General features: G+C 30.7%; 1 pseudogene; it reads left to right on the top strand.

Moving 5' to 3' along the window:
- Positions 1-3,409: 3,409 nt before the first annotated feature.
- On the top strand, positions 3,410-4,328 carry LOC148198708 (uncharacterized; annotated as a pseudogene).
- The last annotated feature ends 4,478 nt before the right edge of the window (positions 4,329-8,806 follow it).

Here is an 8,806-nt window from a genome sequence, read left to right on the forward strand (position 1 = left end):
GAGATATTTTAATTTCAAAATATGGGTTAGGGAGAGATTTAAATGAGAGCAAAGATAACATTAACGACGGTTGACTATTTACTAAGAATGTAAATTATTAAGTAAATATACTGGTTCGATTGTAGCACAACAAGGTTGTATTAACAAAGATTTGAATAGATAAAACAATGATCTATGATTTATTGTATATTGAACAATCTATATGATATTGAAGGCAAAGAAGATAAAGTTTGCAAATTATAAAGAAGGCACTATATGATTTAAAGTAGATATCCAAGGCGTGGTATAAGTAGATTGATTCTTACTTTGTGTAAAATGATTTTCAGTTTATATACTAATATGATAACCTTGATAATATTCTTATTGTGTACCTTTATGTTGATGATCTAATTTTTACTAGTAATGATTAAAAATGATTATAGAATTCAGGGAGACCATGATTAAATGCTTTGAGATGATAAATTTGGACCTCATGTCACATTTTCTTGGCATTGAGGTTATTTAGTAGGATGATGGAGTTTTTATATCTCAAAAAAGACATGTTACTTATGTTTTGACAAAAATTCATAATGAAAAATTTAAAGTCAATCTCAACATTGGTTGAAGAGAAGTTGAAACTTACAAATAATAGTAATGAAAAAAGAATTAATTCAACATACTACAAAATTTTGATTAGAAGTCTTAAATCTTTGACTACTATTAGACCAGACATTATTTTTGGAGTATGATTGTTTAGTAGATTCATGGAAGAGCCATATGCATCTCATTTACAAGCAAAAAAAATTCTCAGATATATCAAAGATACTCTGACCGAGAAAATTTTTTATAAAACTTGTGAGATATATGGATAGTGATGGGATAGGAGATGTTGAATTAAGAAAAAACACGTCAATGTATACATTTCATTTAGGAACATGAGCAGTATCGTGGTTTTCAAAGAAACAACCGTAGTTTTGGTCTTTAACAACCAAGGAAGAATACATAATGATGGTTAATAAGCATTCTTAAAGTGATACATAAAAAATAAGATACTCTCATAACTGATATTTTGTGATAACAAATCAACAATTGCATTATGTAAAAATTTAGTATTTCATGGATAGTCAAAACATATAGATATTCAGTTTCATAAACTCTAAGAACTAGTAACTTAGAAAGAAATAATGATAGAGTATTGTCTCATTAAAGAACAAGTTGATATTTTTACAAAGTCACTCAAAGCTAAATTATTTTACAAGAAGAAATTTTTTTTTGAAATAATATAGAAACTTGACTTAACGGAGACAGTATTAAAATTAAATCAAGAACATAATGATCATAACACTACACAATTTCTTTAAAGATGAAAAAAGAAATTTGTTTGCACTCAAATTTTTCAACACCTACCAAAAATATATAAGTGAATTATAAAAGCTTTTATTATTTTAGTTTATTTTTTCATCTTGCTTTGATAAATAAACTATCAAGATAATACATAATGTGAACATTTATATAAAAAAAAATCTGTATTTAATAGTGAAAACGTGAGTTTTTCTTTTGTGAATTTATTATATATATATATATATAATTTCGTTTCTTCAATATTTTTTCTTTTCATTTAGGAAATAGCATCTCAATTAGTCTAAACATGTTAAAGAGTTAACTTTTCATGACACAAATGTAATTTGGCGATGTGTTAAATGTTGGTACACCATAAATTTGGATCTACAAACTTGTCCTAACTTGTGGGGTAGGTTCGTCGTAGCTTGACCATGAATTCTCTGCTTTGTCGTTGCCATGAATATGCGATTAAGACTATGACTGTGAAATGTTAATGCCGTCTTGCCCTAGAATTCCACACGATGTGACATGCACGAGTTACACCCACACACATACTCAAAAATAAATTAATTAGTATCGTATCTTTTACTCACTCACCACAACCAAGTTTATTCATTTATTAATGATCCTATGGTTTGTTTTATGTTACATGCAATCAATATATAAGCAGAAAGGTACGTATTCTAGTTTCTTTTTCACTCCTAAAACATACACAACCTTTTTATTGTACCATAAGAAAAATACAACCTTAAATGCTTTTATTAGAGGCTGATCAGATGAACGTTTCTATTATAAAATCAGTATCAATTTCTTATTAAAGAACTTTTAAGGTTGACGATAAAGGTGTGTTTGGTAGAGCAAAAGGAGAAAATGGAGATTAAATAAATTTATTTTGGGTTGTTTAGAGAGAGATGAGGGAATAAATAAATATCAGTTATTAATTCTTATCAAGTTAATCAAATTACTATACATTTGTCAAGATATTTCAAATTATTTCTACTTTATCAACATTGAATTTAAATTTTTAGCCTTTTTTTTTTCTATTTTCATTCTCTCTTTTTTTCTCAAAACCTCACAACGGTTACTTTTTTACAACATTTAAATATTTAGTTTGATCAAACATCTTAATTTAACAAATATTTATAAGAAAGAAAAAAAAGTATTTATAAGTTAAAACTGATTGATATATAAGATACTTTTAAAAGACTTATATGATTTTTAATTAATTATTTAGGAAATATATTTTATTGATTATTTAACTAATAACATTCTTAAGAAACTAGTCAATGAGGCATTAGTTTAAAAATACTTTCTCACAACAATATCTAAAAAACACATTTGAATATTATTAACACATTAGAGCAAGAAACTGATTATTTTGATATTAGATTTCAGTTTTATAATCAAAAGCATATTTAGGTGAAATAAAAAGATGTTTTTTCTTACTTTCTTATCGACCAAATCATAAAAGTTCCTATTATGTTTCAATTATATCATACCCTTTATAAATAAATAACAAGAAATATAAAAAAATCATGTGAATTGAGCTTCGGTTTAAATAACAACCGAAGTAAACTCTTTCTTTTTAATTTTAAGGATATTTGTTTCTTCTTACATATTAAACATATATATATTTATAATATTACTCTTATATTTTATTTAGATTAAATATAAGAGAGAATTTAATGTTTAGTGATAAATATAATTTTTTAATAATTAGAGAGTAGCTACAGCATCTTTAATTAATTAAATTATATTATAAAGATCACTTTATTGAAATATTAATTGTAATTAATTATATATAATGTGATGAAATATACCCACAGGATTTTCCTTACATTTGTATGATTAATTAGGATAAAATATTTATTATAATTCTTAATTTTTCCACAGGAATTAGGAATGTGATATAATTTAATAGTTTTATCATAAGGTTAAATGAGTCTAATTGAGTAAGACTTTATCCCACAGGCAATTTTTATGTTAATAGACTCATTGGTAAAGACATGTTTTACATTGGTAAAACATGATATTTATTTTAGTCTCAAATTTTGATAATGAACATGAAAATTTTGAATTTGCAGTTTCTCAATCTGTGAATATTTCTGATATCAAGTGTGGTATTCCTGAATTGAAAGGAGATATTTATAAGATTTGGAAGGAGAGAGTTCTTCTTCATTTAGGCTGGATGGACATAGACTATGCTATTAGAAAACCTAAACCACCGGGTATTACTGAGACTAACACTTCAGATGCCATTGAACTTTATGAAAAATGGGAGAGGTCAAATCGTCTCTCTGTAACGTTCATAAAAACCAATATTTTCGCTGGAATCCGGGGTTCGGTTGATCAGTATGAGAATGTCAAGGATTTACTGAGGGCTATTGATGAGCAGTTTACGACATCTGATAAATCTCTTGCCAACACTCTTATAATGCAGTTTTCATCCTTAAAGCTCACTGGTATTAAGGGAGTGCATGATCATATCATGCGCATAAGGGACATTGTGGCTCAACTAAAAGCTTTGGAAGTTACCATGTCTGATTCTTCCTAGTGCACTATATTTTGTGCACTTTGCCTCACCATTACGCTCCCTTTAAAATCTCTTACAACACACATAAGGACAAGTGGTCGATTAATGAATTATTGACCATGTGTGTTCAAGAAGAAGAAAGGCTATTGATTGAAGAAGGGAAGAAGGTGAACTTGACCACTTCATTTAAGAATAAGAAGAACCAAGTTAATAAGAAGGGAAAGATTCCTGCTCAACCAGTTATTAAGAAGGAGTCCAACTGTTTCTTTTGTAAAAAGAAGGGACACATGAAGAAGGAATGTCAAAAGTTTAAGGATTGGCTTGAAAAGAAAGGTAATTTCTTTGCTTTTGTCTGTTATGAATCTAATTTGACTAGTTTTAATCATAACACATGGTGGATTGATTCTGGTTCTACAATCCATGTTTCTAATACCTTGCAGGGTATGGAAAACCTAAGGAAACCAATGGGAAGTGAGCAACACATCTATTCAGGAAGCAAGATGAGTTCACATGTTGAAGCCATTGGGACGTGTAATTTAGTTTTAAGCAGTGGTTTTGTTTTATGTTTAGAAAAGACCTTTTATGTTCCTAGTTTTAGCAAGAACTTGATTTCTATTTCACAACTTGCACCTTTGGGTTTTTCCTTTAATTTTATGGATTCTGGTTTTACTTTATTGAATAAATCCAAAGTTATTGGCTTTGGGGAATTATGCGATGGTCTTTACTTTATTAAATTGCAAAACAACGCTGCTTATAGTTCTATGCATGTTTCTGCTGGGTTAAAAAGATGTGTTATGAATGAGGATTCTTCTGTTTTATGGCACTGTAGATTGTGACATATCTCCATTGAGAGAATTAAGCGATTAGTAAATGAAGGAGTACTTAGTACTTTGGATTTTACTGACTTTGAGACTTGCGTGGATTGCATTAAGGGTAAGCAAACTAACAAGTCCAAAAGAGGTGCTAAGAGGAGTTTAAGTTTACTAGAAATTATTCATACAGATATTTGTTGTCCGGATATGGACGCAAGTAGTCCAAAATACTTTATCACCTTTATAGATGATTACTCACGATACATGTATTTGTACTTACTTCGTTCTAAGGATGAAGCCTTAGATGCCTTTAAAGTTTTTAAAGTTGAAGTAGAGTTATAATGTGGAAAGAAAATTAAGATTGTGAGATCAGATAGAGGTGGAGAGTACTACGGTAGATACACGGAGAATGGACAAGCACCTGGTCCGTTTGCTAGATTTCTTCAAGAACATGGGATTGTTGCCCAATATACCATGCCTGGCTCTCCAGATCAGAATGGTGTAGCAGAAAGAAGAAATCGAACCTTGATGGATATGGTGAGAAGTATGAGGAGTAATTCAAAACTTCCTCAGTTCTTGTGGACTGAAGCACTTAAGACGGCTGTGTATATAGTAAATCGGGTCCCAACTAAGGCTGTTTTAAAAACACCTTTTGAGTTATTCAAAGGTTGGAAACCTAGTTTACGACATGTACGCGTTTGGGGGTGTCCGTCTGAAGTGAGAATTTATAATCCACAAGAGAAGAAACTAGACCCAAGGACTATTAGTGGGTATTTCATTGGATATGCTGAAAGGTCCAAAGGTTATAGATTCTATTGTCCAACTTATAACACTAAGATTATGGAATAAAGAAATGCAAAGTTTCTTGAAAATGACTTGATTAGTGGGAGTGATTTAAATCAAGACGCTGATCTTGAAAAAGATCACTATGAAGCTCAAACCTCTCAATCAAATGAAAGATTGGTAGTCATTCACGCTCCTCCAGTTCAAAAGCAAATTAGACAACCAATAATTGAAGTTCCACAAATTGCTGAGAATGATAATATAGATCAAGTTGTTGATGGGGAGCAACAAGTAAATGTTGAACAACCAGTTGAACAACAAGCTTTTCATCAAGATGTTGACACAACATTAAGAAGATATACTAGAATCAGAAGACCAGCAATTTCTAGTGATTATGAAGTGTATTTACAAGAATTGGATTACAACATTGGAGCCGAAAATGATCCTGAACGTTTTCACAAGCCATGAGTTCTAAAGAATCAAAACTATGGTATGATGCCATGAAAGACGAGATGGATTCTATGGCATCCAACAAAGTCTGGGATCTCGTTTAGTTGCCTGATGGTGTAAAATCCATTGGATGTAGATGGGTCTTTAAAACCAAGAAAGACTCAAAAGGCAACATTGAGAGACATAAGGCAAGACTTGTTGCCAAAGGATTCACTCAAAGAGAAGGAATTGACTACACAGAGACCTTTTCTTCTGTATCTAAGAAAGATTCCTTCCGAGTAATTATGGCATTAGTAGCTCATTTTGATTTTGAGTTACATCAAATGGATGTGAAAACAACATTCCTTAATGGTGATCTAGAGGAAGAGGTTTACATGAAACAACCTGAAGGATTCTCTTCTAAAGGCAATGAGCACTTGGTATGTAAGCTTAATAAATCCATCTATGGATTAAAACAAGTTTCCCGCCAATGGTATCTAAAATTTCATGATGTTATCACTTCATTCGATTTTGAAGAAAACGTCATGGATCAATGTATATACCAAAAGGTCAGTGGGAGTAAGATTTGTTTCCTTGTATTATACGTGGATGATATTTTGCTTGCAACCAACGATAAGGGTTTGCTATATGAAGTGAAACAATTTCTCTCAAAGAACTTTGACATGAAGGATATGGGAGAGGCATCTTATGTCATTGGCATTAAGATCCATAGAGAAAGATCTCGAGGCATTTTGGGTTTGTCTCAAGAGACCTATATCAACAAAGTTTTAGAGAGGTTTAACATGAAGAATTGTTCACCAAGTGTAGCTCCCATTGTAAAGGGTGACAAACTTGAATTAAGTCAATGCCCGAAAAATGATCTTGAGCGGGAACAGATGAAAAATATTCCATATGCTTCAGCTGTCGGAAGTCTTATGTATGCTCAAGTTTGTACTAGACCTGACATTGCATTTGCAGTTGGAGTTTTAGGAAGATATCAGAGTAATCCAGGTGTTGACCACTGGAAAGCTGCAAAGAAAATAATGAGATATCTTCAAGGAACAAAAGATTTCATGGTCATGTATAGACGAACTGATAATTTGGAAGTGGTAGGCTACTCTGATTCAGACTTTGCTGGTTGTGTTGATACTAGAAAATCTACATCTGGCTATGTTTTCATTCTAGCTTGTAGAGTTGTATCTTGGAGTAGCAAAAAGCAGACCTTGACTGCTACTTCTACTATGGAGGCTGAGTTCGTTTCTTGTTTTGAGGCTACTTCACATGGTGTATGGTTGAAGAGTTTTATATCTGGGCTTAGAGTTGTGGACTCAATTGCTAGGCCACTGAAGTTGTATTGTGATAACTCTGCTGCTGTTTTTATGGCTAAGAATAATAAAAGTGGAAGTCGAAGTAAACACGTCGATATTAAATATCTAGCCATAAGAGAACGTGTTAAAGAAAAGAAAGTGGTCATTGAGCACGTTAGCACAGAGTTGATGATTGCTGATCCTTTAACTAAAGGCATGCCACCAAAGAATTTTAAGGATCATGTAACACGAATGGGACTTGGTTCCATGATATGACAATCATTGTAATTACTTTCATTTTGATAAAACTCTTATTCAGTTTAATGTTTTCTCAATTATTTGTGCACATAATTAGTTATTTTGAGAAAACTCAATTAATTGTGACCTAGAATAGACATATGGTTTATTCATTAGAGTTAAGAGCTTGTGATGTGAGACTAAATACATCGTAATACATGGGAGATAATACTCATTATTAGAGGAACTGTCACCATGATTCATATATTTGGTCTCTTATTACGTTTGATGGTTGAATAAAATGGACCAAGTGGGAGAATGTTAGCCTTATAAGGAAAGAGGTTACATTTTAAGAATATATTTATCCCATTTATTTTATTTCCTTTTCAGTTAATATTTTAAAAGCAGTTAATATTCTGAAAGTGGTCCATTTTAAATAAAAACTGTTTTCAAACGTGTGGGTGTGCCATTATTCCCACAACAATCTCTTCTAACGTTATAAAAATACTCTGTGATGGTTTTTTGGAGCACTATAGAAAATTTCATATCAGGTCACTGAGCCTACTCTTTACTTCATATACATCACCATCGTGTTTTAAGAGCAAGGGTTCAGAAACCAGAATTTAAGCAAGCATACAACAATGGCTGGAGGTTGGTCTTTCTGCTTCCGCTTTCTTTCTTATAAATCTGAATATGATTAAATGTGCTTGTTTGAGATATTTAGATTTATCGAATCTTTAGTATGAATTGTTTACATAGTATTAACACAAGAAACTGATTGTTTTGGACATTATATTTCAGTTTTATAATCATTAACGAAATGAAAAGATGTTCTTTTTTTTTTACTTTGATTATGAATCAAATTATAAAGATTTCTATTATGTTTCAATTATCTCATAACCAAATCATGAAATTATAAATAAATAACAACAAATATAAAAAAAATGTGAATAAAGGTTTGTTTAAATAACAACCAAAGCCTAAACTTTTTTGTTATTTAAAAAAGTATTTAATTTTAAGAAAATTTGTTTCTTCCTACATATTAAACCTGTACAAAATACTAAAGAACCAACACATAAACAATTTTAAGACAAGATCTTCTAAGTAAAACATTATTTTGAAGTATAATAAAACCTCTAAACGAAATAACATTTAACAAAACAAATCATCTAAGATAAAAGTGTTAAACGTTAGAAGCTATATATAAAAGATATCCTAAACGATGTAAGATACTCTAAACGTTGATTCATGTACAAATGTCTAAATGCTTATGAACATCTAACATTTTAATGCATGTACGTATCAATACTTCTTTGTTTGTTGTGTTCTCTGTTTTTGTGCATATCATCATTTCAGTACAAACTTTATTCAAATGTTTGCTTCGT

This window comes from Vigna umbellata, chromosome 5, assembly GCF_029865625.1.
Source record: "Vigna umbellata cultivar VRB3 chromosome 5, Vumbellata_1.0, whole genome shotgun sequence".
Taxonomy (NCBI): Eukaryota; Viridiplantae; Streptophyta; class Magnoliopsida; order Fabales; family Fabaceae; genus Vigna; species Vigna umbellata.